Raw genomic sequence first — 27860 nt, forward strand, 5'->3', positions numbered from 1 at the left:
AAGTTGTGAAACTTATCAAATGCCAAAAAATTAACAAATGTCTAAATTTGAGGCCCACTTTGAGCTTGAGGACCAGGCCAAATGACCCTCCTGACCCTCTCTCTGATTGGCCCTGCTCCTGCCATGCCAGGCCACAACCTGCAGGCCACAAGGCAGGAGCTTGAGCCTCTTGCCTTTTCACCACAACACCCCCTTAATTACGGCGCCCTGCGTGATCACCCAGGTCACCCACCCTTCATTCCCTAGTTAAGGGTTAATGTCTCTTTTACCTGTAAAGAGTTAAGAAGCTCAGTAAACCTGGCTGACACCTGACCAGAGGACCAATAGGGGGACAAGATACTTTCAAATCTTGGTGGAGGGAAGACTTTGTTTGTGCTTTTTGTGTTGTTGTTCGCTCTTGGGACTAAGAGGGACCAGACATCAATCCAGGCTCTCCAAATCTTTCTGAATCAGTCTCTCATGTTTCAAAATTGTAAGTAACAGCCAGGCAAGGCGGGTTAGTCTTATTTTTGTTTTCTCAACTCATAGACTCATAGACTTTAGGGTCAGAAGGGACCAATGTGATCATCTAGTCTGACCCCCTGCACAAAGCAGGTCACAGAACCCTACCCATCCACTTCTATAACAAACCCCTAACCTATGTCCGAGTTATTGAAGTCTTCAGATTGTGGTTTGAAGACCTCAAGCTGCAGAGAATCCACCAGCAAGTGACCCATGCCCCATGTTGCAGAGGAAGGCGAAAAACCTCCAGAGCCTCTGCCAATCTGCCCTGGAGGAAAATTCCTTCCCGACCCCAAATATGGCGATCAGCTAAACCCTGAGCATGTGGGCAAGACTCACCAGGCAGCACTCAGGAAAGAATTCTCTGCAGTAACTCAGATCCCATCCCATCCAACATCCCATCACTGACCACTGGGCATACTTATCTGCTGATAATCAAAGATCAACTTGTAAATGTCCCTTTTTGCTGAGAGGATTTTACCTCTGTTTGCTGTAACTTTGAACCTAAGGCTAGAGGGGTTCCTTTGGTCTATAGGAATCTGATTATCCTGTAAAGTATTTTCCATCCTGATTTTACAGAGATGATTTTTTTACTTTTCTTTCTTTAATTAAAAGCTTCTTTTTAAGAACCTGATTGATTTTTCCTTGTTTTAAGATCCAAGGGGATTGGATCTGGACTCACCAGGGATTGGTGGGGGGAAAGTAGGAGGGTTGGTTAATTTCTCCTTGTTTTAAGATCCAAGGGGTTTGGATCTGTGTTCACCAGAGAATTGGTGAAGCATCTCAAGGCAACTCAGGGAGGGGAAAGTTTTGGGGGGACAGAAAGTGCTCCAGGCACTGAAATTTCTAGATGGTGGCAGAGTTAACAGATCTAAGCTAGTAATTAAGCTTAGAAGTGTCCATGCAGGTCCCCACATTTGTACCCTAAAGTTCAGAGTGGGGAAGGAACCTTGACACCAACCTTGCTCAGAAGTATGAGTTCCTTGCTAGGTTGATCCACATTAGCTTTGCCACGAAGAGAAATTAAGCCATGCCACTCCTGAGATGGTGTATAAAATGGGCTTTTTCTTCTGCAGCCCTTCATTCCCAGAGGCTGAAACATCCTGATAAAGGAGACAAGAAGAGGGAGCCCTGCCTGGCCATTGAGTGCACCACTGATATTTTGTCTTATAACAAGCATCGGTTTATTCTGTCTTTTAAAGTCATATGTAGAGAACTCACTATGACAGCCACAAAGAACAAGAACACAGTTTGTTACAGCCATGACTGAGTCCTTCTGTATTAGATCCAGCTTTTGGATCCCATATGCTTTCAAGCTAGCTGGCTCTGGGCAGAATCCAGTCACTCTTTCTAACTCTAGACCTCTAAGAGCGTGGCCCCTTTAAAAACCTTGTCCTGAGGGAGAGGAACAGCTTGTTGTTCCAGGGGTTTGGTGAGAGGGAGAGCGACAGGGGCATGTGAGTGTCTGCAGCTCCAGGCAAGAGGCCTACAGTGAGCAGGATCTCTGACAGTGAAGCAGCTGAGAACCAGCCCAAAGCCCAGGAGAAATGGAGCAGCCAATTGGGGACACCCCAGGATAGGAGCCAGGAGGTGCTCTGTGCCAGGGAGGAATCACCTAAGGAGGACAAACCAAAGCCAGACCCAATATCACTGCTGCCAAGGCTGTGTGGGTCCATGAGTACTGGGGCTTGTGACCTTGCATTGGGAATAAGGAGAGAGGCTGTAGCTAGCTAAGTGAGGAGGTTGTCGCTCTGCGTGGGTTTGCAGAGAGGGGCACAAGAGGGCAGCAAAGGGGTGTGTTGGGGAAAGTTTACTGATGCTGCAGATGACCTGGCACACCCAAGACTCATTGCCACATGGAAATTCTGCCCAGGATTCCTGAACTCTGAGTGTAGACACAGTGCTGGGTATCTGCCCTTTCATAGTGCGGTACCCCTGAGCACGCGTGTGTGTGTGTATGCGTGGTACCACTGAGCGGGCTTGTGTGTGTGTGCGTTCGTTCACTCCAGGAGGTTTGGAACAGGTGCTCCGGATGGAAGGGAGCTTTCCTGCTGTGTTCCTGCACATACCTTTTCATGGCTGGAGCTGCCTGCAGAGCAGGCTCCATCTTGGCCATGAGGACGCTATAGTTAGACACGGGAGTTTCTAAACCCACAGTAACATTTACTCTCAAAGCATCCAAGAGTTACAGACCTTTAGATAAAAGAAAAAATCCTAAAAGTGCTCACCACATCTTGTGAGTCCTTAGGCCCACTCTGTGTGTCAGACAGGCAGACCCCTTCTTCCCTCTGCAGTCCTTCTCTTGTCAGCTAATGGTTGGCCAGTGAGAAAGAGAGGGCCAAGAGCAGACTTTGCCCTTAGATAAGATTTCAGTCCTTTGTCTGACCAGCTTCAAAGCTTCAGTCAGGTGGTTAAAGTCCCAGTTCCCCCCAGAGACAAACTAGGAAAATCAATCCCTACAGCCTAGGCACTCCCTGTAGCAAACCCACTGTTCTGACAATCACTTTTGGCAACTTGCATTAGTTACTTCAGGGAGGTGTCTGGCCTCACAATAAGCTGCCATTAACTCCTCAGGGCACGGACATTTCATACTCAACATGTAAGTTACATATCTCAAAACAGAAGTTACAACATCAAATGAATAGGGCCCTAACAAATTCATGGCTATGAAAAATGCATCAGGGACCATGAAATCTGGTCTCACCTATGAAATCTGCCACCCTTTTTCCCAAGCCCCCATCCCTTCTCTGCCCCGTTCCACCCCATTCTCCAAGCATGCCCTGCCCTCGCTTCTCCCTCTCAGTACCTCTTGCATGTCGCTGAATGGTTGATCCGTAGTGGGCAGGAGGTGCTGAGAGGGAGCAGGAGGTGCTGATCGGTGGGGCCACTGGCAGGCAGAAGATGCTGGGGAGCAAGGAGTGGCGCTGATCAGTGGAGCTGCCACTATTTTCTTCCTGCAGCTTCTACTCTGTGCCAGGCTCCACAGGCTAGTTCCAGCCTGACTAGGGGAGAGAAAAGACTTTCCTCTTCTCCTGCAGGGGCTGCTCTCATGGCAGAGTCAGACCCACCTCCAGGAACCTCTCCAGGCTGCAGGAAGCTCCACATCCCCACTCTGCTTCCTACCCCCATCTCTCCCCAGCCATGGGGCTAGGGTCACTGCACTGGAAGCAGCCATGGAGCTTCTTGCAGGTGGGGAAATGTTCCCAGAAGTGGGTCTGAGCCAGTCCCGGGAGCAGCCCTTGCAGGAGAAGAGGAAAGTCCTGTCCCTCCCCAGTCCAACTGGGACTAGAAACTGGAGCCTGGCCCAGGGTAGGTGCCCCCAGCTGGGGCGCCCCCAGCCAATGGTGCCAGAACCGAAGGTCAGCCAGGGGCCATGCCCCCACTTTTTAACATGGGTGTAATTTGGGGAAGTGGGGGGGCATTGCCCCCCAAATGCGAGCCTCAGGCAGGTGCAGAGTGGCATCTGGCAGGGAGTGTGCTTTGCAGCGGGGGAGCCGACCTGTATGTCACAGCCAAGATGTACGCAGTCTGGCCTAGCAGGTAGGACCAGGTGTCAGGCCTCATGGTCAGAGCCAGAGTCCAATGCAAGGATCAAGAAAGGAATCTGTAGTAGCAACAGATCAGGAACTAATAAGTAATGCCGAGCACTTCCTGGAATTCCCACCACACTTAAATAGTGCATCTGGACCAATCAGATGTAACAGAAAGTGCTGCCCATCAGGTCCTCCTTGGGCAGGACTTCCTGCGGTGCTTAGTCCCCCAGGATTTATAGTGCATGGATTGCAGCTCTGCCAGGGTGGTGACATGAACCTATCACTCTCCTAGAGCCCTGGAGATGTAGACCCTTCCCACCTCTACTCACACAAGTAGACTCATTGATTTTAGTGGATGCTTTGCATTTGTAAGATTTACTCGTGTGAGTAAAGGCTGCAGGATCTGGTCCTTAATAACAGCCACTTCAAAATATTAAATACAGAAGGACAGGTTTTTCTTTATTTTTAATCTGTTCACTTTCTCCTTTCTTTGTTTCTGGTTTAGTACTGTAGATCATCCTCCCCTCTCTGCCATAGTTCTAGTCTTCTGTTACTTTCTTGCCTTTGTCAATTCCTGTCTTTCTTATCCTTCTGGTTAGCTAATTTGCTTTCTCCTGTGGTTTCCTACCTAAACTCTCCTTTATTTCAGTTGAGCTCTGTTCTTTATTCCTTTTTGTTTCAGGTCAGTATCACCAGTGGAAGCATAGGCCAGACAAGAATAGGAAGACTCAGTTAAGACATCCAAGTAGGCACTAGTCTCCTGTCAGTAAATTCTGCTTTTTCCATTCTGGCATCTGGTTGTTTTGCTGAAGACAAGAGTCTGCCAGACTGAGGAGGGTAATGTTGATTGAAAGAAGCATCTTGCAGAGCTGGAAGCGTTTACAAATCTGACAAGAGTATTCAGGTGTGGGTAATGTGTCTGTGGAGAGGAGCTGCTGTGCCTGGCTGACCATGTCAGGGAGCTCAGGAGTCCCTGGAAACTCTCCATATTTTGCTGTTTGAGATATCCCAGCTTATGGTTTGGGGGAACAGAGTCGCAACCAAAAGCATACATGTGGGAGAAGATCAGAAGTGCCCCGGCCGTAATCAATGCTTCTAGCACAGAAAAAGTTGTACACTTTTGAAATGTTTTCCTCTTCTGTTCCTTTATAGAAAAGACAGGAATATGACAGATACCTGACTGGACTCTAGTGCAAGTTGAATCTTAATGAGAGCAAAGATGCAGTATTTGAAATTTAAATAATGTTTTGAAAAACATATGAATATCCAGTGATCCCCTGATGACATGCTATGTCCACTCCACCATGATTGGACATTCATTATTCAGTGCAGACAGGGCCGGCGCTACCATTTAGGCAGCCTAGGCAATCGCCTAGGTCACCAGAATAATTAGTGGGCGCCGTTTTGCCGGAGGGGGTGGCAGGCGGCTCCGGTGGAGATGCCTCAGTGGTGCCTGCAGAGGGTCCGCAGGTCCGCGGCTCCAGTGGAGCTGCCGCAGTTGTGCCTGCGGACGGTCTGCTCCTCGCGCGGCTCTGGTGGACGTCCCGCAGGCACCACTGCGACAGCTCTATCGGAGCCACGGAGCACCGGACCCTCTGCAGGCACCTCTGCGGCAGCTCCACCGGAGCCGCGGAACCAGCGCGTGGGGCTGCTAAATTGCCGTGCGCCTAGGGCGCTCAAACCCCTAGCGCTGGTCCTGAGTGCAGCCAGTCAGACAAGTTTTGTTGTGAAGGAATCCATTTTGACTTTGAGTGGAACACAATGAGTAATAGTTACAGGAAATTTTCTTCCTGTGTGTAATATAATCCAACAAAAGCCAGTGTAAAAGTGTTCAAGCCAGGATTTATTGCGGAAACTTAGTAAATGCTGTGGGAACACACACAGAGAAACAAAAATGAAATTAATGCCGGCATTTATTATCTTCTTTACCTTTCTGCACCCTAAACTGCTGCTTTTTACTGGTAGTTTTTCTTTTCTAGGCTAAGTTTTAATATACATAAGTTGTTCATTCAAAATACGTAGCTACAAATGCAACTGGGAGCTGGGCATGCAATTTGCAGTTGCATATATAATATTTTAGGTGAGCAGCAGTTAAGACTAATAAAAGTTACTAGAGTTTCCACTAGAGCAGCTTTGCTGAACTCTAAGCAGACTGCAGAACAATGCACCTCCTAATATCTTTGTGCATAATTTATTCAACAACTGATACCTGGTTGATCAAAAATATCTCCAGTCATGTAATAGAGAGTATTCCCCCTGTTAGAATGAGCTCATGAAATGGAGTGGGGAGTTTTTTTGTTGTTGTTATTTTATTTGGAGTTTTTTGCCTATTTGCTTAGTGATGTGCAGCTAAAACTAGAGATGCAAAAATTGCTGTGGGTAACAGAAGAATTGATTTAGGCTTTGATCTGAACTGAAATCAAAACTTTTTCTCAGGTTCAGGAAAGTTTGGTTAACATTTCCTCTGCATTATTATTAGGACTTTTCCCACACCTCTGCACTTTCTAGTTCCAGCCAGAATCAGACGTATCAAGTCTCAATATCTATATGCTGATCGTGCCATCCATGAAAAATGTACAGCATTAGAAATCTTTTAAGCCTACTTTTACAAGATTTCAAAACCAAATCTGCAGGCTCATAAGATTTGGATAGTTTATATAAGGTTTAAAATAAAAACCCAAACTTCTGGAAGCCAAAACTTTAAATTTTGTTCTGGTTTGCCATCACTAATTATATCTGAGTGACTGTCAAGCAGTTCTGTTGCCATAGTCACTACTGTTGTTGACACACTTGTGGTAGCTACTGGAAGCAGGAATATCTGAGCATATAAATATAAAACGCCATTTAGGGCCTGATTCTCCTCCCACTTCCACTACAGTAGCTGCACCAACTGTTGTTACTTACTTCAGATTTACACCCAGTGTAAATGAGCAGAATGACCCATAACCACAGCTAGCATAATTAATTTGCCTAGCTTTTTCAGGTAGATCTTCTCTCAGTAAACCCTACAGAGTGAATACTTTTGCTTTACTGTCTGACACAACTTTCAAAAGCAGTGTTTCCAGTCAAGAAAGAAATACAGTGACATAGTGAATGAGTTCCTCAATTGCCGTAAATCAGTGTAGCACCACTGAATGGAGGCACACTCTTTACACCAAAAAGATTAGTCCCAGGTCCATTGGGAATGGGATGTCTACACTGCAATTAAAAACCCACAGCTGACCTGGGCCAGCTGTCTCGGGCAAATGAGGCTCGGGCTGCAGAGCTGTTCCCTTGCAGTGTAGACTTCTGGGCTCAGGTTGGAGGCTGGGCTCTAGGACTCTGTGAGGTGGAGGGGTCCCAGAGCTCAGGCTGCAGCCCAAGCCCAGAAGACTACAGTGCAGTGAAACAGCCCTGCAGCCCAATTCACCTGGCACAGGCCAGCTGTAGGTTTTTAATTGCAGTGTAAAGATACCCTTGAGGTGTCTGTTCAGTCCAAGCTTGCCTCTCTGAGCCTCCCTGATTCCACACCATTCTCACTGTTCCAAGGATATTCTTACCCCATAATTTTGCCCCTTTCCAGCATAGCTCCCTCACTGTGGGGATTTTTTGTATTGTCCCCCTCCCACCTCCCCTTGTACACTTGGCTTACCTTGTCCCTGAACAGGCCAACCTGATGGCTAGGCACTTTACAAACCTTTCAGGGGCTTATGTTCCCTAGAAAACCATGTTTCATTTTATTTTGTTTACAAGGAGTAACAGCAAATATCTGCAACTCATGCAATTTTCTGCAGGAAGGTGGCAATAAGCATTCCAGCAGCAACGCGTTATTTTCCAGCAAGGAGTAAAGACAGTAGAACCAGCTTATTAGGGTGCTCTATATATCCCTGTACTGATGGTTAAAATAAGTAGAGAAAAACAAACAAAAACAATCAGATTTTCATAACTGGAGGTCAGTACAATATTCAAAATTTCCATTTTTAAAGAGGAAAGATAACCCCTCCACACCTCAGAGAATGGTGTTCTTAAGCTAGATGTTATGGGCTGTAATGCTTATGAGATGTAAGATGGCTGTCTGGGCTTTTCTACAAAATACTCCTAGATTCAGTTACAAATCACACAGGACTCTGAATTCAATGCAAAGAAGTGATCTGTCGAGGCAATGGGTTACCCCGGAGTAAAACCAGTGTGGGATCAGAATCAGGCCAAAGTATATCTGGGATAAAAATGCCCTCCCTCTCTTTATGGTATGTACTTGCTGTGACCAATGTGGGAATTTTCTGTAATATTTTTATGAGCTATCTGTATGACTCTGTACTGATCACCTTCACATCGCTACCCATAGGGGGGAAATTTTCTCCCTAGCACACAGGAAACCAGGCTAGGTCTGAGACATATAGCCACTCAGACCGTCTGGGCTGGAATCAACACCTTTGAATGAAAGGCCCTACAGAAACAACAGAAACCCCAATGACTGAAAATTAATAGTTATCTGCAGATGCAGCTAAACATGTGAACACAGCAAGGCTGTATCAAGAGAACAAAAGCAAGTAGTATCAGGTGGCTTTGTCAGGGCTGCCCAGAGGATACAGGGGACCCGGGGCAAAGCAATTTCGGGGGCCCCTTCTATAAAAGAAAGTTGCAATACCATATTCTCATGGGAGCCCCTGTGGGGTCCAGGGCCTGAGGCAAATTCCCCACTTGCTCCCCCCCCATCTGGGTGGCCTTGGGCTTTGTTAACAGTTAAGCCCTCAGAGACACAGGAGCTTACTTGGGACTGTCAGACAAAATGACAGAGACAGAGAAGAGAAGGAAAGATGGTTCCTACAGCCTGTTGCCTACCCTCCAGGAGTCTCCAGGAATTTAAGATTAATCTGTAATTAAAGATTTTGTCATCTGAGGAAACCTCCAGGAATACATCCAGTCAAAATTGGCAACCCTACCTAGAGCAGGGTGGCTCAAAGGAGTCTTGACATTATTCTGTCTTAACCTTTGCTTCTCTGTGCTAAACTAAGGACTTTTCAGGTCCTTTATGCCAGTGGCTAATAAATTGTTACCTTTAAAAGGCTGCTTGGGGTCACTGCAAATGCTTACTGAGAGTATTGTGTCCTAAAGATGTATGGACAAGCCTCCTGCAAGAGTCTGGTTTGGCCAAAGGGGTCATGAATTGCTGGTGCCTGAAGGCCCAGTTTCAGAGTCACAGAGGCAGTGGCCCTACCCCTGTGGAATTGGATGGACTCTTAGGGTCTGGCACACTAAAAGGGTCACTCCCCAGGGACTGGTTACAGGCTGGGGCATAGACCAGATGAGACCATAGCCTGATGCACCCCCTACCCCCAACCGACTGACCAGGAAGCACATTGCATCATCTTAACTGTTAGATGAACAATACATTAATCAGAAGGTGAGACATATATAGAGCTTTTATCTTTCATATAGAGACAGATCACCAAACCTTTCTGACCCTTGACTTTTTTTTCCTATGTATGTTTAAAGCCTGTTCCATTAACACCACTTGGAATTATGTAAATGTCTGTCTACATGGGGATAAAAAAGCTCTGGCTGGCCCAGGTCAGCTGACTCAGGCTCATGGGGCTCAGGCTCTGGGGCTGAAAATTGATGTGTAGACATTTGGGTTTTGGCTGGATCCCAAGTTCTAGGACCCTGTGAGGGTGGAGGGTCACAGGAACCCGAACATCTACTCAGCATTTTTTAGCCAAGCCAAAGTCAGCTCACCCAGGCCAGCCAGAGCCACGCCACAGGGCTTTTGTCCCTGAGTATATCTACCCTAATAAGGCAAACAGGGCTGGGCTCTGACGGGCCAGGTACAAACACACAATAGAAGATTAACAGGTGTTACAGTGGAGAATACTAGCAGTCAGCAGCAGGTGTAGGTAGAGAATTGGTGGCATGTCAGAAGTGTACTGAGTTTTTAATAAAAGGAAAACTAAACATACAGAACTTTTGAGAAGCAGATCAGGGTCTCCCTTTTCTAATGGCAGTATGTCTACCCTTTGCTTCCTGAAAGCCTGTTTAGGACATAAAATCTTTAATGACTAACTTCAGGTAACACCTTACGTAGCTGAATGTAGCAAACTGTTAAATGCCTTTTCTGTGTATTTTTAAAGTTATGAGCTGCCCAGATACTTTAAACATGTCATGCAAAGAAATTACAGCTAATACACACATCTTCCAACATGTATTAGTGGGCACTTCTTGATTCTAAATTAGGCAACGGGTTGGTCTGAAAGGGTGTGGAATCAGACAAAACAAAGGCATGAAAGTTTTAACTTTAAAATATGTAAATGCCTGAGAAACAGAGTGCAAAGTATCAAGAGTGGAGTAGTTGTTATGCATTTTTAAAGTGTCTGAAGCACTTCACCAATCACCACCATAACATCTATAGCTGTAAAAGTCAGGTGAAATGCACATGTTCAAGGAATGATCTGTGGAAAATGTACACCGTAAAATACATCATTGTTGCTATAAAAAGGGACATTCTGTAAATGTGCAGTCTGATTAAAAGGCAAGATAAGCCTTGTATGAAACAGCATTCAGCTTTTCAAACGTCAGCTGCAGATGGGCACAAACTCAACTTTAAATTGTTCCATGCTTCTGAAGCTATTTGCTGTACTATACTTAAAACTGACAGAGTTATGATAAATATGGCTGAAGATGATTACCCAATATTTTTTCTGCAAGACTTAATTCTCTCAACTCATGAAGCTGCACAATGCTGAAAAGGCTTCAACTGTATAAGAGAGAAACAGTTGATAACTAATTTCCATATATACCAAGTGAGAACTGCAAGTGCTTTACACTGTAGTTCTGTTTGTGGTCTGCAGATCACCAGTAGCCCAGGGAGCCCTTCCTAGTGCTCTGCAGAATGAAATGTGTTCAGAGTCAAGCAGTGAAGGGAAAAGCGGGTTGGGATGGGTTATGTAGCTCATAGAAGGCATGAAAACGCTAGAAAAACCAATAGTGCTACGTGTTTAGCCCTTCTATACCCCCAAACTATTTCCTATGGACAATACATAGATGGAGAGGCTTGGTGCTGAATGGAACCCTCCACAGGCAGAAGGAAAAAGAAAACACTTCCTCTCACTGCCAGCGTTAACAAATGTATACCATGCTCTAATCCCCAGCACGCTGTTGCTAGGGAACTATGTATTAGGTATTAATTTACAGGGCCTGCTAGCTAGCAGGTAGTTTGCTGGGGAATGCAAGGCTTCTTTGGATTGAAACTCCTGAAAGCTCTCTTGTATGGATGTGAATGAACAAAGAATATATGAATCATTTTTTCATTTTTTTCTTCCTGAGTTTTCCACTGACTTCTCTTCAGACATGCTCTAACAGAAGGTTTGCTGTCTCAGATGAACCTAATGTTTACAGGACTTAAGAGAAACATCTGTGGCCAGGCTGGTTTTTTTCTGTTGTAACTGATAGTATACAGCCATCACCTGCCTGCTGTAACAATCACCATCTAAGTGTATTCATCTCATCACTGATTACAGAGTTAGATGTTCCAAGCTGCCTAAATGATGTGTATCACCAATTACCATTCATTTTAGTAGAAATTGGGCATCCAAATACCTTAGATAGTTTTGACTGAACCATAAGTTGTTGTTGGTTGTGGATATTTTTTGTGATCAAGGCACAACAGGGAAAAAAACACCACGGGATAAAAGGAAATAGATTCTCTCCCAGAAATGAAATTCACCCCAATGCAGAAATCCAGCACAAGGCTGGCACTATTTATGTCCTACTTAAAGGACTCAAAATAGGACTAGCATTTAATTGTAGGTGAATTTTTGTGCTGAATTTCACCCTTTAGTTGTAGTGAAACTGGTTGCATCTCTCTGCTACTAGATAAAACATAATTATTCAGAAAACCTCCTGGAACTTTAATTACACCATTTATGGGCTTTTGGTGTTGGCAGCTGTAATCTCCTAACGGAATTTTCTGCATTCTTATTTTGGTTTGTTACTTTAGTCCAATATTAATCATAAAGAAATGTAGGGAATTCTTGGATTCAAGGAGTCCTGCAAAGATGGAAAGAAAATTATAAGTCCACACTTAGCCATCCTGAAGCAACTCCATGTCCAGATCTGGATGCATTAGTAGTAGATGCAATCCCTGACCCAAAAACTTGTGTAGATTCACCTATGTTGGAAGAGGTTGCCTTACCATAGAGAAACTGAAGCAGGTGTGCTGCTGGACCCAACAATATGATGCCCAAACTTCTCAGGTGTGCCATAAGCTTTACACTGTTTTTTTGTCAGAGTCTGGACTTTTGGGAACAAACCAGCAGAGTGGAAGGAAGTGATCATTTCCCTCTTATAAGGGGAAAAGTCCATGCACTGAGTACTGTAGCTATAGGCCAATAATGCCGCTCTCTGTCCCTAGAAAAGTCTTCACACTTGTCCTACTCATTTAGCTCCAGGCTGTCCTTATGAAACTCTGTCACTCAGAGCAATTGGGCTTCACTGCAGGTCATCCACAATGGACACTATGCTTGCTCTCCCTCTTTTATCTGAGATTCACTGTGAATTTAACCGGCCTTTGACAGCAGCATACATAGACCTAAAGGCAGCCTTCAATTCTGTTGATAGAGCTGCCTTGTGGAATGCCCTACAAGGCATCAGCGTTCCTGACATCTTCCTGAGGGTAATTCAAGATCCACATAATGGTTCAGGGACTTGGGTGCATTGGGGGACCCCATGTTCTGACAGTTTTCACACTAGATCAGAGTGAAGCAGGGTTGAGTCCTGTTCTGCTGCATAATGAATTGGCTCCTTGAGCGTATCTCCATCATTTTCAGTATAACTGGTGGTTCAGACTCTTGTACCAACCTGGATTATGTCGTCTTTTTCGGGCAGGATGCAGATGATCTCAGAGATGCACTAGAGAGGTTCTGGAATGAGGCAGCTGCCCTTTGGCTAAGGGCTTCTTGGGCAAAACCAAAAAAATCCAGAGTGTTAATGCAAGCATTGCAAGACATCTGTGCTGCCAAAACCTGTGAAAGTAATGGATGACTTCATCTATCTAGGCAGCAAATTGTCATCAAATGGGCACAGCCAGCCAGATGTCCTCAGGAGAATTAATTTAGCAGACTCGGCCATGAAGGACCTTCATAGGTTCTGGAGCCAAAAGAAGATGAAATTACATACAAAGTTACAGATTTATCAAACCTGCATGCATACAGTCATCTTGTATAAAACTGAAACATGGACATTGTTTAAAGAAGACATCAGGAGGCTGGAAACATTTCATATGTTTTACCAGCAGTAACCACTAGGTACATGGGTGGCAAGTTCGTAGAAATTTTGGTGGTGCCTAGAACCCACCCCCCCAACTCCGCCCCCCCAAACTCCACCCCCACCTGCCTAAGGCTCTGGGAGGGGTTGGGGGGGAGGTCTGAGGTGCAGGTCCTGGGCTGGGGATTAGGGTGCAGGAGGGGTGCAGGCTTTGGGATGGAGTTTGGGTGCTGGGTGCAGGCTCTGGGCTGGGGCAGGTGGTGGGTGTGCAGGAGGGGGTGAGGGGTGCAGGCTTAGGGATGGAGTTTGGGTGCAGGCTCTGGGCTGGGAGTGGGGGTATAGGAAGGGATGAGGGGTGCAGGCTCTGGGAGGGAGTTTGGGGGTGGGAAGGGGTGTGTGAGAAAGGTGAGGTGGTGCATGCTCTGGGAGCGGGTGCATGCTCTGGGAGGAAGTTTGGGGATAGGAGGGAGTGCAGGGGTGAGGGCTGTGGGGCGGAGGATGAGGGATTCATGATGCAGGATGGGGCTCACGGCTAGGGCAGAGGGTTGGGGTGTGGGGTGAGGGCTGTGGTGCTGAGGATGAGGGGTTCATGATGTGGGGGGCTCAGGACTGGGGCAGAGGATCAGGGTGCAGGGGGATGAGGGTTGGGGCTGAGGATGAGGGATTCATGATGTGGGGAGGGTCAGGACTGAGGCAGAGGATTAGGGTGCGGGGGAATGAGGGGTTTGGGGTGTTGGAGAGGCTCAGGACTTGGGCCGAAGGGCAGGGTAAGGGCAGCCTGCCCTGCCAGTAGGGGATGGCAGGCAGTAGGACCCTGGGGCAGCAGACAGCAGTTCTGCCGGGAACCGTTCTACTCCGGCAGCAGAAGCAAGCAGGGGAGAGGCACTGTGCTGCTTTTTGTCAGGCAGGGATGCAGCGGGGCGGGGCAGGAGACCCGCCGGGGCCGTGCCCAATCCAGGTAGGGCCAGGGGAGAGACCCAGGTCCAAATATTGCTGGAGCAGGGCCCCCAGCCCTGAATATTCCTGGTGCTCGAGCACCGCAAACATATATAATCTGCCGCCTATGACTAGGTATAAGTATCAGAGGGGTAGCCGTGTTAGTCTGGATCTGTAAAAAGCAACAAAGAGTCTTGTGGCACCTTATAGACTAACAGACATATTGGAGCATAAGCTTTTGTGGGTGAATACCCACTTCGTCTGATGCATGTCATCTGACAAAGTGGGTATTCACCCATGAAAGCTTATGCTCCAATACGTCTGTTAGTCTATAAGGTGCCACAGGACTCGTTGTCACTTTTTACTAGGTATAAGATGGCTTGACTATCAGCATAAGGGATAAATCATTGAGAACTGGCCTTGAGAGGACTGAAATTATCATTGTCCATCGCTGAGTGGCACTTTTTGATCATGTTCCCTGCCTCACAGATAAAGTCCCTACACACTGAGCTCTGTAGATTAGACTTGAGGGAGGGAAGGAACACTACCCAGTGACGTATTGGCATAGGTAACAAGATCACCTGCAGTTAACCTAGCTGCACAAAAACAGTAATAACCCTGTGGAGCTTTAAGATGCCTGAAATAAAGCTTACAGTGTGATCATGGACGCTCGTGGAACTACAGATCTCCACTGTCTAAGCATATTGTAGTTGTTGTAAGTCTTCAGTCCAAGTGGTCTTTCCTCCTTTCTTACATCTACCACTTCAATGTGTGGGTCCATACCAAGCAAGAATGAGGAGGGTGTACGGTACTGAAATATGGGCAATGCAGGATATCTAGGAGCAGACACTAAATTAAGTCTGTTATAGCAATTCAAGATAATGACAGCTCTTCTGTTCCTTTCCTGTCTTGAAGTAAATTGGATTTTTGTTAAATAGGCTTTATCTATGGCAGGGAATAGCCTCTCACAGGAAATCAAAGCACCGGAGAAAATGGTATTCTGGGCTACCAGCTATAAGGTATATGAAGAGAGTTTTGATTCTTGTGATGGGGTATACTAACTAAGAGTTCAGCTACAGACAACTGGCTCATGCTATCCCCTCTGCTGGTCACTTCAGTCATGAGAAGCTTCTGGCCAGAATTTTGGATCGCTTCTTTCAGCCCAGGATTCACAAAGGCGTTAAAGACTTCTGCAGCTCCTACCCCAAATGCCAATTTGTAGGACCGAAAGAAGAGACAAGATCAGGGGTTTGTTACAGGAGTGGGTGGGTGAGATTCTGTGGCCTGCATTGTGCAGGAGGTCAGACTAGAAGATCATAATGGTCCCTTTTGACCTTAAAGTCTATGAGTCTATGACAAAAGCCCCTCTGGTCCCACTCCATGTAGTTGATATCCCATTTGACAGGATCAGGATGAATCTCACTGGACTCTTGGAAAAAGGTGAAGCTGGTGATAATTGATTCACTACCTGCTACCCTGGGGCAATCCCACTGTGAAACACTAATGCAAGGATTATTGCTACACAACTGCTAAAAGTCTTTTCCAGAATAGGGGCACCTAAGGAGATCCTCACTGATCAAGGCACCAACTTTATATCCCAACTGCTGAAAAAGGTATACAGTCTTCTCAATATAAATTATTTATGTACATCTTTCTATCATCCACAAATAGATGGTCTGGTTGAATGAGTCAACCAGACTCTGAAAAGAATGTTAAAGAATTTTGTTGCCAAGAACCTCCATCACTGGGATCAGCTGATCCCTCCCCTGTTACTTGCTGTTTGAGTCACCTACTGGATTCTCCCCATTTAATTCTTATATGGGAGACTACTCTAGGGAATTCTTCAACTGGCCCAAGAAATGTGAGAGAAACAGACCTATAGGACACACAGTATTATATAGTATGTACTGACGCTCTGGGAGAGACTCAAGACCCTAAGGGCCTTTGCCAAAGAATACCTCCTCAGTGCTCAACAGGCCTAGGAATGAGTCTATAACAAAGGGGCATATATGCACATATTTAAGCCAGGCGATTGGGTACTATTTCAGCTTCTAAGTTATTTGATAAATGGCAAGAACCATACAAAGTAGTAAACCAGGTTGGATCAGTTAGTTATGAAATCAGGCAACCACACAAGAGGAAATTCATGTCTGCCATGTTAGCCTTACGAAGCAATGGAAGGAGCGAGAGAGTTTATTTCTTTCTCCTTACTCCCAAGCCAGAACTGGGGGCCGCAAGTGGCCACCTCACCAGATCCAGATCCTATACAGATGAAAAAACACCTCCGCCTGAAACAGAGGTCCAGGTAAGAAGCCTAGTAAAAGCCTTCTCAACAGCATTCCCAGCTGGGGCAGACTTATCTCTTGCAACACCATATTCAGATGGAACCTGGGCAACTCATCAGAGAGAATCCATGGCTACTCTCTAGAAAAATGTGGGATGCTGGGAGGCAAGAGGTGCAGGCCATGTTGGAGCTTGGGGTTATTGAAAAATCTCATAGCAAATGGCAAAACCTGGCATATTGGTCCCAATGCCAGAAGGCATTATTCAGTTTTACATAGACTTCAAAAAGGTCAATGCCATTTTCAGATTTGATGCTTGCCCTACGTCCTGAGTAGACAAGAAATTAGACCAGCTTGCTGAGGTCCAATATATCACTATGTTAGACCTACTGGCAGATCCCACTCAAACCAGAATCATAGGAGAAAACTGCCTTTGCCACACAGTTTGTCCTCTCTAAATTTAGGATTATGCCCTTTGGCCTCCATGGTGCCCCAGCAATGTTTCAATGGCTCATGGATCAAGTTCTTCAACCACCTGGTTCATTTGCAGAAGCCTATTTAGATGATGTTGTCACCTACAGCTGAGATTGGAAGGAACATCCACCACAAGTTGCCACGGTACTTTGGTCCTTACAGGAGAATGAGCTAATTGCAAACCCAGAAAAGTATAAGACTAGGAAAGAAAAGACTACCTAACTGGGATATACTTTGGGGAAGGGCCAAATCCAGTTCCTCAGGAACAAAGTCCAGGCCCCCAAAGCATGCTCTCATCCAGTCGTGAACAAACAAGTCTGAAGGTTTTAGGGGGGTCACAAGCTACTGCCACTGATTTATGCCAGGGTTTTTGACAATAGCAGCCCCTCCTCACAGATGTAATTAAAGACAGTAGACCCAAGAATATTCATTAGTCCAAGACCTGGGAAAAGGCCTTTCAGAAGTTGAAAGATACTTGTGTAAAGAGCCTATCTCATTCAGTTCCAACTTCTCAATCAAGTTCATTTTTCAAACCAACACCTCAGAAGTGGGACTACATGCTTATTGTCCCAGGAAACAAATTGAGAGGAACACCCTGTACTCTATTTGAACCACAAATTGTTCTCTTGGGAGCAGGCATATTCCATGATAGAAAAGGACGGACTCACCGTGAAGTGGGCCATGGACTTCTCTGTTATTACCTCCTGGAAAATCTGTTCAAGCTAGTCACCAGTCATGCTCCCTGAAGGTGGTTAAATGCTATGAAGGACACAAACCCCCTGGCTTATGCACTGATACCTGTCCCTACAGCAGTACACCTTCCAAATTCATCATAGAGCAGGAAAAGCTAACCAAAATGCTGATTTTTGCCCCCAGGGAAAGGGATGAAGCAATCCATTGGCCTCAGTTCCTCAGGTGCCATCTTGAGGGTGAGGGGGTGTGATGGGATATACAAATCCCACTCTGGACAACAAGAGGATAAGGAGCTGCTCTGGTGTCAGCCAGCTTTGCCCTGCCACACCTGCAAGAAATGCACGGACTGGAGGAAGAATTAAAAGGGAAGCAGAACAGTTCATTTATGGCAGACTAAAGAAGGAACAGTCCTTCAATCCTCAGCTTCAGAGGAGAGGGCCAAGGGAAAGCAGGAACTTTCCTAACAACCACTGCCTAATGGTCCCTCCCTGAGAGAAGGGAGGGCTTGATCCTGATTCACCCTGAGAGGGAGTCATTCCTTGCTCTTTCTTACTAACTCCATTTATTTGTGTAAATTGCCCTTGCTTTTTGTTTTTAGATTATCCTGGAAGGGGAGAAACTTTGAAGTGACCTGGCTACCTGGCTAGCGGAACAGGAACAGGCAGGCCACAGCAGAGGCAGAGCAATCAGCAGCAGCAGACCCCAGAGGAGACAGTGCAGCCATGCCAATCTTGGCCACAAGTAGGTGCCAGCAGTGAGCTGACCCCATTCACAACTCTAAACACATCTGTGCTCCTCTCAGACAAGGTAGCTTGCAAAAAACCCAGGAAGTAGTACCTGACAGATGGAAAGACAGTGATCCAAGGGATTTGTTTGTGGGAAAAGCTCCTAGAGAAGATCAGATTACTGCAGAATCTAACTGTCTTTAAGGTGCACGCTTTCAGAAAGTTATCACATTATAACCTGGATGATAGGTGAATGGGGAGAAGGTAAAAAAAAATAAAAAGTATCAGGGAGGAGAGAAAAGGAGAAGAAGCCCTTAAATCCACTAGGGACCTCACCATGCAGATTTCATTTGCTTCAGAAGCATTTAGATACTATGGTGATAGGAGCTATAGAAAACGGTAAGTTCCATCAATAATACCAGCAATAAACTGCAAGTAACTGAATAGTATATGGCAGAAGGGAAAGATTTGTAACAGAATTTAGTAGAAATTATTCTGGCTTTTTACAAAACCTCCCAGTGAGGTTTATATTGTGTTTATTTCTAGTCAGCAGATTACTGAAATCCAAAGTGAACCCAAGTCAGCCACAATGGTTTGGGTTAGAGGTGTGAGAAACAAATGGAAATGGTCCAGCTTTGATCTTGAGACTAAGGAGGGTGTAGGGATAAGATTAGATTCTTGCCAGACCTCCCAATCTGAGAAGATGACTTTGAAGGAAGAAGGGTAGGGAAGTTTTGTTTTGTTTTGTTTTAATTCCCTTATGTTTTGGAGAGCCTCCAGCTCTCTCTTGGGAAGCCCACGTTTGATGACAGAGGTCAGGCAAACGAGCCAAGGATCCATACAAGCAGACCATATCAGCACAACAGATTTCCTGTTCAGCACTTAAATCAAAGCATTCTCACGCCTCAAAAAATGGATTAATGTCAATTTTTGTGATAACTGATTAAAAACAAGATGTCATGGATTCATTTTAAGTAGGGATTTAGTCCATGACTCATTTATTTCTGCACAGAGTGGTTAACATATGGAGCAAAGTGCCAAAGGCAACAAGAGGAGCGAGTAATAGAACTCTTTGTGAGATGAAGTTTCATTAGTCTTTGACAGAAGGTTGGACTCAAACATTTCAGCCACTTGATAGCTTAATTTGACCCTGGAAAATTATAGATATCAAAAATAGCCAATCCTAAAGAGTAAGAGCTACACTTTCAAAAATAGATAGTTTACTTATAAGATAAATGTGCTCAGGTAGGATTCAGCTGAGACAGGCCAAGTGCCAACAGAGCTCTTATGTTCCAGGGTTGGTACAGGCATAACCTATATTTGCAAGTACCCTTTTGCTCATGTAAATGTCTATCTTGGTCGCGAAAATGCAGATTTGTTTACACATGGATGATATTTCTGGGCAAAAGCCAGCTTGTCATTTTGAAACTTTGGCATAGAATCTAGCACCTAAATATCCTTCGGGCCTTTCAAAAGAATATTGGTATGCCACTTTCTTCTATGCCTACCAAAATGTAGAAAATTAGAAATATTGTTTTGTGTGTAAGTTTGTTCAGGACCTTAGTTACTCTTGTCAAGAAAAGTGATCTGCATGTGATCTTTTCTTGAAGAGGTACTGGTTTTAGAAGTATTCTATATAGAGCTGAGTGAACCTAGTTTTTCAATTCAGTGACCCATTTGGAAAAAAAATCAGGAAAGAATTTCTTTTCAGGTCAACCCAAAATGGAAATTTCAATTTCTTACCAAAAATGAAAAAAAATAATTTCATATTGAACAAAATATTTCATTCAACCCCAAATTAATATTTTTTCTTTTTCAGGTTCATGTTGCTTTTGTGGGGGGTTTAGCACTTTTTGGTTTTGAAATAAATCTAGCTAAATTTCAAAACAAAAAAACTAATTTTGAAATGAAGTCAAAAAGTTTTGATTTGAAAACATTGAAACAAAACATTTAAGGTTTCGGAGGGGAAGGTGGGGTTTTTTGGTTAAAACTATGTGATGAATTTGACCCGAATTTGTGAATAGCGTTAGTCATCCCAAAACTACATTTTCAGTAAATAAATTATTTGTTAGAAATTTTCTCCCAGCTATATTTCTACCTATACAAGTTAGCCTGGATTCTGCCTGTGCTTAATTTTACACACTGTTAGCTGTCCAATTGAGTCAAGGCCTTGCACAGGAACATAGAAATTGCCACAAAAGAGCAGACTAGTGTATTATCTAGTGGAGTATCCTATCTCTAATAGTAGCTAGTGCCAGTTATCTAAAAGAAGGTGAAAGAATAATCTGCCTGTAAGAGAAGTTTCTTCCTAACCCCATTAGTTACTGGCTGTTTATAATGGGTTTATAGCCCTAATTTATTCTGTATATTCAGTAAAACACTGCATTGGAGGTCAGTGAAGGTTGCTCTATTCATAACATTCAAACCATAAATGAAAAGTTAAGGATACAATTGTACACAGCCTCTGCTCCCCAACCCAGAGCGACACACTCACACAACCACTACACGGTACAGAGAATCCACGACACCTTTGACTGTGCCCCAAAAAAGGAGGCAAGCATTCCAGCACCTGTTTGGCTCTATTTGCCATCCAGGTGTTCTCCTAATTGGAGAGAATCCTCAAGTGGCTGAAAGGCTGCTTTATGCCAGTGGATCTAGCCCTATGGATTTTTAATGCCTTCACTTTTGACATTAGGACCTTTTTGACTAGCTTACGTTCTTAAAATCCTCTTTTCTAACATTTAGTGTCATGAGGCTCTTTTGGTACAATCCCTCCCCCCAAAACGGGGAACTTAATTATATTAAGGTCACTATTACTGTTCTGTGCTCTAATCCCAAATCATCCCAAGAAGCAATCTTTTAAGATGCTGAGAAACTGCTTCTCTAAATCTTACCCCAAAACTTTTTGATTACTTTTATATGCAGAAAACTGAAATTATCCTTTATTTCTGTTGTACAATGTTACTTGCTCTTCACAACATCGTAACAGTCTTGTCCTTTGATAAGCAGAATGGACTGGTGATGTCAAATATAGCTTGATGTAACATCAATTGGAAACTCAACTCAATGGTAAAAAAATAAAGCAAAACTTATTAAAAAATAAATCTTTCTGTCATACAATACACCAAGAATTACATTAATGTAGACATTATCAATGCAATTGCCTTTTGGGGTTTTTTTTAGTAGGCCTATGCACTCCTACTTCTGACCCTAATTGGGAAGTGAACTTCACAATAAATGTTAAATATTATGTTATGTAGCCGGGGATCATATTCACATCATTGAAATCACTGTGGTATCTTATTACTTAGCTTCTACTGCATTAAGACCCTGATCTTGTACCACTAACTTCAATGGAAGCTTTGCCACTGACTTCAATGCGCATAAGACAAAGGCCAAATTTATTGTTGTACTGCTTCAGGAATATAAAAATTCCACTGAAACTGCTCCTTCATTTGCACAGATTGAGCAAACACACCTTTCTAATGAAAATGTGCAATGCAACAGTATATATACACAGCTAAAGTCTATCCTCAAAGCAACTGGGATTAGCACTGATTTCAGTGGGAGACCTACAGACATGTTCCAGGGAACAGTTTAGGCCATTGGATACATCTTTAATAAAAGTGTATCCAGTCAGGAACAAGCATCCTGGGAAAGGAGTAAAAACTTATAGTTCTCATTTACAAAGATATATTAACATTTAGAAAAAAAAAAGACCAAAATTAACCAAGCTACCTACTGCATCTTTAAATCACTGAGAAGTAATAAAGGAAAAACTTCAGTATTGTGTATATATTTGTAAGTAAATTTCAAGCATTTAAAATATTTAGCTAGTATTGTTTGATTACTTTGCAAAAACAAACTGTCTAATTAGGCCTGCTATGAACATCATAACAATTAGGCTACATTCACTGTTCTTGCTATTACTGTTCTAAGTTAGGTCAGTGCAAATGACTTTCTTCCATATGAATCTGTGAAAGGTTCTGTTCTGTAGAACTGTGCAAGACAGAAATTTTTCTCTTTTGCAGAGGTTTGCATATGAAACCAAACACCTTAGGGAGTGCCTTTTCATAATATAATGTGGAATAAAAGTTGTACCATTTGGGGGAAAGAAAACAGCATTCCGTTACAGTCTTCTACTCTAAATGTGCAATGTTATGCCATAGATAAAATGGTAAGTTTTCCTGAATTTAGATTATAGCAAAATTTCAATAAGCTTATTTTTCCATAATAAAATAGCACATTTTCCACTGTAGAACATATTTTTCTTTTGGAAAACAGTTAAAATAAAGGCAAGCCTGCAAAATGTTTAGCAGAGTTTCAGTTTCATAAAAATGTAACTCAGATCATCACTTCTGCAACAGAGATTTCTTGGGTTTTGCCACTGACATGGATAAAGATTTATTAGCTACCCTTAGACTATGAAAGCTCAAGAAACTAGCTTGAAGGGTATAATCCTGGCCCCAATGAAGTCAATTGAAGTTTTTGCCACTAATTTCAGTGGGGCAAGCATTTCAGTGTAAATGACCTGCCCTGAGCCAAAAATTAGGTTTGAACCCAAGGCCTACAAGCATGAACCACTATCGTATGAGCTAGAGGACTAAATCCCCTAACTAACACCTCTAGGCCTGGTATACACTACGACTTTAAGTCGAATTTAGCAGAGTTACCTCGATTTAACCCTGGACCCGTCCACACAAGGAAGCCCTTTTTTTCGACTTAAAGGGCTCTTTAAATTGATTTCTTTACTCCACTTCTGATGAGGGGACTAGCGCTTAAATCAGCCTTGCCGGGTCGAATTTGGGATAGTGTGGACATAATTCGACGGTATTGGCCTCCAGGAGCTATCCCAGAGTGCTCCATTGTGACCGCTCTGGACAGCGCTCTTAACTCAGATGCACTGGCCAGGTAGACAGGAAAAGGCCTGTGAACTTTTGAATTTCATTTCCTGTTTGGCTAGCACGTTTGCAGAGCTCACGCAGAGCTCATCAGCATGATGTGCACACCACTGGGGCACATTGCTTGGCCCGTACTTTGTGAGAAGTCTATGACTATGTCCCTCGCGTCACCACGCTGCCGTCGTCTCCTCACCTGGTTTTGCACGAAATAATTGTCTGCTGTTGCTGTGACGGAGGGAGGGGCGACTGACGACATGGCTTACAGGGAATTAAAATCAACAAAAGGGGTGGCTTTGCATCAAGGAGAAACACAAACAACTGTCACACAGAATAGCCCCCTCAAGGATTGAACTCAAAACCCTGGGATTAGCAGGCCTTTGGTTTCACAAAACAAATCGGGTCTATTTCTTGTTTTGATCCACTCCATCTATCTTTTACATCTTAGACTGGCAGCAAATGGTGCAGTGTGATTGCTACCCATCGTCATCTCCTGGCTGCTTTCCAGAAGACGGTGCAGTATGACTGCTAGCCATCATCATCTCCTGGCTGTTCACCAGAAGACAGTGCAGTACGAGTGATAGCCATCACCACCTCCTCGGTGCTCGGCAGAAGATGGGAATGACCTGGCTGAGTCACTCCCGTGTCTGCCCAGGCACCCCTAACGGTACTCACCAAGGTCGGCTAAAAGAGCACCCAGGAATATGACGAGGTTGGTTACCAATCGTAATGCACCGCCTGCTGCCAAAAGGCAATGAGCTGCTGCTGTGTAGCAATGCAGTCCCATGTCTGCCAGTGCCCAGGAGACATATGGTGATGGTGAGCTGAGCGGGCTCCATGCTTGCCGTAGTATGGTGTCTGCTCAGGTAACCCAGGAAAAAAGGAGTGAAATGATTGTCTGGCATTGCTTTCATGGATGGAGGAAGGGAGAGGGAGGCCTGACAATATGTAACCAGAACCACCCACAACACTGTTTTTGCCCCATCGGGCATTGGGATCTCAACCCAGAATCCCAGTGGGCAGTGGAGACTGCAGGATAGCTACCCACAGCGCAACGTTCCAGAAGTCAACACTAGCCTCGGTACTGTGGACGCAGTCTGCCAACTTAATGCACTTAGAGCATTTTGTGCGGGGACACATACAATCGACTGTATAAAAACAATTTCTAAAAAACTGACTTCTATAAATTTGACCTAATTTAATAGTGTAGACATACCCCTAGAAAGCTCATTAGTCTCACATGGCTCAGCCACCGAAAGGAATTTAAGATCACACACTCCTTGCATGGGTTATATTAGCAGAAACCAAAAGTAGCAGTACAGCGGGACACAGTCAGAGGGTCAGATTCTGATCTCAGTTACTTTGACATAATTTCATTAAATTATATGTCCTATTTTTGCCAGTGAAAGGATGTTTCCTCTGACTTTATAAACAGAGTTTTCTGACTCTCTGTAACAAGGTGGCACCCACCTCTCGTGAGCACCCCCTGGCAGGTGTGCCTCTGCACTTCTCTCAGTCTGTGGTGACTCCTGTCGGTAGCTTCTCAGGCAGTCTCAGTGAGTCAGCCCTCCAGCCAAGTCACACACATTCTGTGCATGTGAAACAAAACAGACCCTTCTGGAAATACAGTCCAACAGGGGCCTATCCCAATACCCCTCCATTGGTGTCTCCATAGCCCTCCCCTGACTCAGTCTTTAAACAGTCCCGGCCCTGGTATCAAGTTGTACCCCCAGGGCTTCCTCCCTGGAGGCAATGGCTTCACCCTCACTGGGCCCTTTTGGCACAAGTTCGGCCACTCAGCAGTTCAGTTCCCCTTCCAGGGATGTATAAAAGTCCAATACAGTCCAGTCCCTGACCCTCTCCAGGATCTTCAAACTCGTCTCTGAGAGGAGCTCAACTCCCCACTCTGGGATTAAGGCCACTCCATCTGTGGCAGATGGGAGGGACACAGTCCTACCCACTACCCTAGGTCCCAGCCTAAGGATCCTATGAATAGCAGCCACATGACACTGCATTCCTTTTAGCTCTTCACTAAACTGTGACAATTCCCTGAGCCACTACCCCACAGCCTCAGTTCCTTCACCAATGACCAACCCTCACCTCAGGGCATACAACAACCAAGCCCCAGCAGCCTGCTAGGAGCCCTAAATCTTGCTCTCCCAGTCCCCAGCAGCAACTGAACTGTCCATGTTACTACAGCATCTTTTACAGCCAGAAGCACTATCTATGCTCCTCTGGCTCCACCAAGGAACTGACTGCCAGGGGCTCAGCAGCTTCTTTTATATGAGCTGCTGCCCCCTGATTGGCTGCTCCTTGCAGCCGCTCTCAAATTGACTGTTTCTGGCACAGCCTTTCTAGGCCCTCTGGAGGATTCAACTCCTCTGTACCTTTCTGGGATGAGGTGTGGTAGGACCCTGAGGCCTCCAGCTGGGGATCTCTGGGCCTGGTACACTCTGTCACACTCCCCCATCCCCTGTACGTAATGGATGGTTTTATAGGCGTTCAAATACCCTGGTGATGGTTAGGCCTTAAAAACTGAGACAGAATAGGAGAGGATTTCTTGTGTCATGTTTTTCTGCTGAGCATTAAGGACACACTTGATCTAACTCTAGCCAGCCGTGGTCACATATTTAGTTGAATTTAACTCAGTATGTCTGGTAACTGCTTTATTGCTTATTTGGGTCACAAAGAGGGATTAATCACAGGGAGTAGTTATTTTAAATATATGCTTAAGAGAATCCTCACACCAATGTAATCATAAAATGTATATAAAATACATGCATGAGAAAAATAAAAAATAAAAAATAACCATTTAAATATGCTTTTTAAGAACTCGCTATATATTTATATGCTAATAAGTGGGGGAAAAGAGGATTGGTTCAGTGATTCCCTGATAATAAATCTAAGCAGGGAAATAATTATGTGTTTGCACCTTCAGACTGTTTTCAAAGTAGCTTTCCTTTTTAAAAAAAAGTGACAAATCATCTGTGCTTTTATCAAGCCATGAAAATAAGCTTTATAGCTAATTATTGTTTTGTGCTCAGCTGCTGCAGGGGAGAGGATTAGAACAGTGACATTTTTTGCTCACAATTCAGGAATGGGTAAAAATCTCTAATCTTTTATATGGGCTGAATTTGGCCCTGATTTGAGCCCTGTAAAGTCTTGTGTCTTCAGCTACTTTCACCGAGTATCATTGAAGACAGAATTTTATTCACTAACTTTCCACTGCAGCCTTCTCCTTAGATGAATGGCCTATACCAGGAGTTCTTTACTATTTTTCATCTATAATATGACTTCCAAACCACCTGCTTTTTCTCAACTCCATATCACAGAATCCTCTGTGCCCATATCACAAAATACTCTGCATTGCTTCAGCTAACTATCCATAATTCTGTAATATATAGTAACTTGAGGGTTTATTTAAACTTAGCATACCACATATGGCCAATGTAGGCACTGGCAGTCAGTGCAAATAAATTGCATAATTTCACATCTTTAGAAAACATCAAAAAGTGTAAATGAATTATTCTTAGTGAAAATGTCATGATGTGAACATTAACTGTTGCTATATATTCAATAAGCTACAGCTACTTACAGTCAAAACTATTTTAAATAATGGTTTAGAGAAGATTCTGTATATCATACCCTCAGAACATAATTTTGTAACTCACCATGAGGTTCTAACCTCAAAGTTGAGTATCATAGGCCTAAACTGATGTGAGGGCATGGGAGAGGTCACAATGTAAAGCTGAAAAAGATAGAGGAGGGGGAAGTAACATAAAATTGAACAGCAATATAATTAATGCACAGCAAATACTGCCAAAAATACTGTAAATCTTCAGAAAAAATTAAAAATATGAATTCACTTTATGTGACGGGTTGAACACCCTATTGGGAGTGCCACCTGCTGTGTTGCAGTCCCACTGCACACACAGGTAAGGCCACACTCAGCTGCAGACACAGACTGAAATCAGCTCTGTGAGGGAGGACTGAGATAGGTGAATGGCCAACACTCTCGTGCACACCTCCTTTGGGGTATAAACCCAAAATAATATTACCTTGAGCTGTATAGAAAGATCTGCACAGTGCAAGCTCATAAAAATTCGCCCTCTCCCTCAGTGTGGAGAGAGATATGCAGAGCTTTTTGTGCCCCCCCCCCGACATGAATTGCACAAATTGTGTTTTAAGATAAACAATAAATAAGTTTATTAACTACAAAAGGTAAATTTTAAGTGATTATAAGGGATAGCAAAGCAGATTACTGAGCAAATGAAACAAAACAATCTAAGCTTAATACACTCAAGAAATAGGTTACAAAATGTGATTTCTCACTCTAAATGTTGTTTGTGGCCGGTTGCAGAGTTTCTGTAGCTTAGAGTTCTAGTTATTTCTCTTTGCAGACTAGACCCCTGTCTCAGCCTGGACTCAGCTCTGGCCTTTCCTTCAGCTTAGTTCCTTTCCCTTCAGGTGTTTTTAGCAATCTTCCTTCTTGGACAGTGAGGCAATGGAGAAGAGTCCTGATTGACTTACTCCCGAGCCTTAAATAGAATTTACATAAGGCAGGAATCTTTTGTTTCCATC

The sequence above is a fragment of the Gopherus evgoodei genome, chromosome 2, assembly GCF_007399415.2.
Source record: "Gopherus evgoodei ecotype Sinaloan lineage chromosome 2, rGopEvg1_v1.p, whole genome shotgun sequence".
Taxonomy (NCBI): Eukaryota; Metazoa; Chordata; order Testudines; family Testudinidae; genus Gopherus; species Gopherus evgoodei.